Raw genomic sequence first — 5,595 nt, forward strand, 5'->3', positions numbered from 1 at the left:
GTTTCTATGATTGATTCTATTTTTGTTCATCAGTTTATATTGTTCATTACATTCCACAAATGAGTGAGATCATGTGATATTTATCTTTCTCCAACTGGCTTATTTCACTTACAGTAATGCTCTCTAGTTCCATCCATGCTGTTGAAAATGGTAAAAGTTCCTTATTTTTTACAGCAGCATAGTATTCCATTGTATAGATGTACCCCAGTTTTCTAATCCACTCATCTGCTGATAGGCACTTAGGCTATTTCCATATCTTAGCTATTGTAAATTATGCTGCTATGAACATAGGGATGCAGATATCCTTTCTGATTGGTGTTTCTGTTTTCTTGGGATATATTCCTAGAAGTGGGATTACTGGGTCAAATGGAAGTTCCATTTTTAATTTTTGAGGAAACACCATACTGTTTTCCACAATGGCTACACCAGTCTGCATTCCCACCAGCAGTGCAAGAGGGTTCCTTTTTCTCTACATCCTCTCCAGCACTTGCCGTTTGTTGATTTGTTGATGATAGGCATTCTTAGAGACAAAGACACTCCAAAGAAAGAGAATTGCAGGCCAATGTCCCTGATGATAGATGCTAAAATACTCAATAAAATTCTAGCAAATTGGATCCAGCATTACATTAGAAAGGCTATACACCATGACCAAGTGGGATTTATCCTGGGGATGCAAGGCTGGTACAATATCCACAAATCAATAAATGTGATACATTACATAAACAAATTGAGAGATAAAAATCACATAATCATATCAATTGATGCTAAAAAGGCATTTGACAAAATCCAACACTCTTTCCTGATAAAAACTCTCAGCAAAATGGGACTAGAGGGATCATACCTCAAAATAATAACAAATCTACAGTCAACTTCATACTCAATGGGCAAAAACTAAAACCATTTCCACTAAGAACAAGAACAAGACAGGGATGCCCACTTTCACCACTCTTATTTGACATAGAACTGGAAGTGCTAGTCATAGTGATTAGACAAGAAGAAGAAATAAAATGTATCCAAATTGGAAAAGAACAAGTAAAATTGTCATTATTTGCAGATGAAATGATATCGAAAACCATAGAAAACCATAAAGGCTCCATAAAAAAAACAACAAAACACCTATTAGACCTAATAAACGTGTTTTGCAATGTAGCAGGATACAAATTACCACCCAGAAATCTATAGATTTCTATTTTTTAAAATATATTTTATTGATTTTTTACAGAGAGGAAGGGAGAGGGATAGAGAGTTAGAAATATTGATGAGAGAGAAACATTGATCAGCTGCCTCCTGCACGCCCCCTACTGCGGATGTGCCCACAACCAAGGTACATGCCCTTGACAAGAATTGAACCTGGGACCCTTCAGTCCACAGGCCGACGCTCTATCCACTGAGCCAAACCGGTTAGGGATCTATAGATTTCTTATACACCAATATTGAACTCAGAAAGAGAAGAAAAAAATCCCATTTACCATTGCCACACACACACACACACAAATAAGATACCTGGGAATAAACTTAACTAAGGAGGTAAAAATCCTTTACTCAGAAAACTGAAAAATGTTGAAAAAAGTGGTAGAGGAAGACATATACAAGTAGAAGAACATACCATGTTCATGGATTGGTAGAATCAACATCATTAAAATGTCCACACTACCCAAAGCAATCTACAGATTCAGTGCAATCCCCATTAAAATACCAATGGCATATTTCAAAGATCTAGAACAAACTCTCCAAAAATTCATCTGGAATAAAAAAGACCCCAAATAGTTGCAGCAATCTTGAGAAAGAAGAACAAAGTTGGAGGGATCACAATACCAGATATCAAGCTATATTACCAAGCCACAGTTCTCAAAACTGCCTGGTACCAGCACAAGAACAGACATATAGACCAATAGAACAGAACAGAGAACCCAGAAATCAACCCAAGCCCTTATGCACAATTAATATTTGATAAAGGAGGCAAGAGTATACAATGGAGTCAAGACAGTCTCTTCAATAAATGGTGTTGGGAAATTTGTTCAGATACATGCAAAAAAAAAAAAATGAAACTAGATCACCAACTTACACCATACACACACAAAAAAAACTCTCAAAATGTCTACAGGACTTAAATGTAAGACAGGAAACTATAAAAATCCTACAAGGCACTATAGGCAGCAAAATAGCAGACATACGTTGTAGCAATATCTTTATAGACACAGCTCCTAGGGCAATGGAGACTAAGGAGAAAATAAATAAATGGACTACATCAAAATAAAAAGCTTCTGCACAACAAAATAAACCATCAACAAAACAACAAGAAAGCCCACTGCACGGTTGAACGTATTAGCCAATGATATTTCAGATAAGGGTTTAATCTCCAAAATTTACAGAGAACTCATACAATTTAACAAAAGGAAGATAAACTATCCAATCAAAAAATGGGCAAAGGATCTAAATAGACACTTTTCGAAAGAGGACATACAGAAGGCCGAGAGGCATGAAAACATGCTCAAAGTCACTAATCATCCAAGAGATGCAAATCAAAACAACGATGATATACCATCTCACACCTGTCAGAATGGCTATCATCAACAAATCAACAAACAACAAGTGCTGGCGAGGATGTATGCACCCCTATGTTCATAGCAGCACAATTTTCAATAGCTAAGGTTTGGAAATAGCCCAAGTGCCCATCAGCAGATGAGTGGATTAGAAAACAGTGGTACATCTATACAATGGAATACTATGCTGCTATGAAAAATAAGGAACTTTTACCATTTGCAACAGCATGAATGGAACTGGAGAGCATTATGCTAAGCGAAATAAGTCAGTCAGAGAAAGATAAATATCACATGATCTCACTCATATGTGGGATATAATGATCCACATAATTTGATGAACAAGAATAGATCCAGAGACAAATGGCAGGGGAGGGAGGGTGGTTAGCGAGCAACCAAAGGACTTGTATGCATGCATATTAGCATAACCAATAGACACAGATACTAGGGCAGTGGGCGCTTGCCTGGGGTGGGAATGGCTGTGACTGGGGGGTCAACTGGGGAAAAAGGAGACTTATGTAAAACTTTAATCATTAAAAAAAAAAAATACCAACGGCATATTTCACAAACCTAGAACAAACTCCAAAAATTCATATGGAATAAAAAAAGACCCTTAATAGCCACAGCAATCCTGAGAAAGAAGAAAAATGTAGGCGAGATGTCAATACCAGATATCAAGCTATATTACAAAGCCACTGTCCTAAAAGCTGCCTGGTACCATCACAAGAACAGACATATAGACCAATGGAACAGAACAAAGAACCCCCACATCGACCCAAGTCATTAGGTTCAATTAATATTTGACAAAGGAGGCAAGAGCATACAATGGAGTCAAGACAGTCTCTTCAATAAATAGCGCTGGCAAAATTGGTTTCTTTTGCTATGAAGAAGCTTTTTATTTTGATGTAGTCCACTTTGTTTATTTTCTCCTTAGTTTTCCTTGCCCTAGGAGATGTATCCATGAACATATTGCTATGAGAAATGTCTGAGATTTTGCTGCCTATGGCTTCTTGTAGGATTTTTATGATTTCACGACTTACATCTAAGTTTTTAATTCATTTTGAGTTTATTTTGTGTATGGTGTAAGTTGGTGGTCTAATTTCAATTTTTTGCACATTCCATTTTCCCAACACCATTTATTGAAGAGGCTATCTTGACTCCATTGTATGTTTTTGCCTCCTTTGTCAAATATTGATCGTTATGGCTTGGGTTTTGTTTTGTTCCATTGATCTATGTGCCTGTTCTTATGCCAGTACCAGGCTGTTTTGAGTACAGTGCCTTTGTAGCATAATTTGATATCTGGTATTGTGATTCCTCCAATTCCGTTATTCTTTCTTAAGATTGCTATGGCTATTGGGGATCTATTTTGGTTCCACATAAATTTTTGGGGTATTTGTACTAGATCTGTGAAATATGCCATTGGTATTTTAATAGGAATTGCATTGAACCTATGGACTGCTTTTGGCAATATGGACATTTTAATGATGTTAATTCGAGCAATCCATGAGCACAGTATATTCTTCCACTTGTTTATATCTACCTATGTCTCATGTTTCAACATGTTAGTACATAAAGCAAGTCTCTACAAATTCAAGAAGATTGAAATCATATCAAGCATCTTCTCAGATCACAATGGTATGAAATTAGAAATCAACTATAGTAAAAGTAATCAAAAACATGCAAACTCATGGAGGATAAATAGAATGTTATTAATCAATGTCTAGATTACTAGTGAGATCAAGAAAGAAATAAAACACTTCATGGAAACAAATGAAAATGAACACACAACAACCCCAAATCTATGGGACACACTGAAAGCAGTCCTAAGAGGGAAGTTCATAGCATGACATGCCTACCTCAAAAAACAAGAAAAAACTTTTAATAAACTACCTAACCCTACAATTTAAAGAATTAGCTAAAGAACAAAAAGGAAAGCCCAGAGTAAGTAGAAGGAAGGAAATAATAAAGATCAGAGCAGAAATAAATGACAGAGAAACTAAAAATGAAAAACATACAATACAAAAGATCAATGAAACCAAGAGCTGGTTCTTTGAAAAGATAAATAAAATTTATGAACCTTTTGCCAGACTCATCAAGAAACAAAGATAGCCCAGTGGTTGAGCTTTGACCTTTGAACCAGGAAGTCATGGTTCGATTCCCAGTCAGTTCACATCACCTGAGTTGCGGGCTCAAGCAACAGTGTGGGGTATGCAGGAAGCAGCCAATCTATGATTCTCTCTCATCGTTGATTTTCTCTCTCCCTCTCCCTTCCTCTCTGAAATGAGTAAAAAATATTTTAAAACAAGAAACATGGGACAAAATAAATAAAATCAGAAACAAAAGAGATGAAGTAACAACTGACACCACAGAAATTCAAAGGATTGCAAGAAAATACTATGAACAACTATAGACCAAAAAGCTGGACAATGTGGACAAAATGGGAAAATTCCTAGAAAAATAGAATCTTCCAAAGCTGACTCATGAGAATCAGAAAACCTGAATAGGCCAATAGCAACTGATGAAATTGAAGCTGTAATAATAAAGAAAAAACTCCCAGAAAACTAAAGCCCTGGTCCAGATATCTCCACAGGGTAGTTTTACCAAACATTCAAAGAACTAACACCTATCCTCCTCAGACTATTCCAAAAAATCCAAGGGAAGGAACACTTCCAAGCTCTTTTTATAATGCCAGCATTATCCTAATGTCAAAACCAGATAAAGACAACATAAAGACCAATATCCCTGATGAACATAGATGCTAAAATCCTCAACAAAATATTAGCAAATCAGATCCAGCAATATACTAAAAATATCATTTACCATGGCCAATGGGACTTATTCCAGGGATGAAAGGCTGGTACAATATTTGCAATTCAATATATGTGATACATCATATACACAAATTGAAAGACAAAAATCACATGATCATATCAATAGACACAGAGAAAGCATTCAACAAAATCTAACAGCCATTTTTGATAAAAACTCTCAGCAAAGTGGGAATAAAGGGATCATACCTCAACATAATAAAGGCCACATATGACAAACTTACAGC

Source organism: Myotis myotis, unplaced genomic scaffold (assembly GCF_014108235.1).
Source record: "Myotis myotis isolate mMyoMyo1 unplaced genomic scaffold, mMyoMyo1.p scaffold_m19_p_4, whole genome shotgun sequence".
In the NCBI taxonomy this organism is placed as follows: domain Eukaryota; kingdom Metazoa; phylum Chordata; class Mammalia; order Chiroptera; family Vespertilionidae; genus Myotis; species Myotis myotis.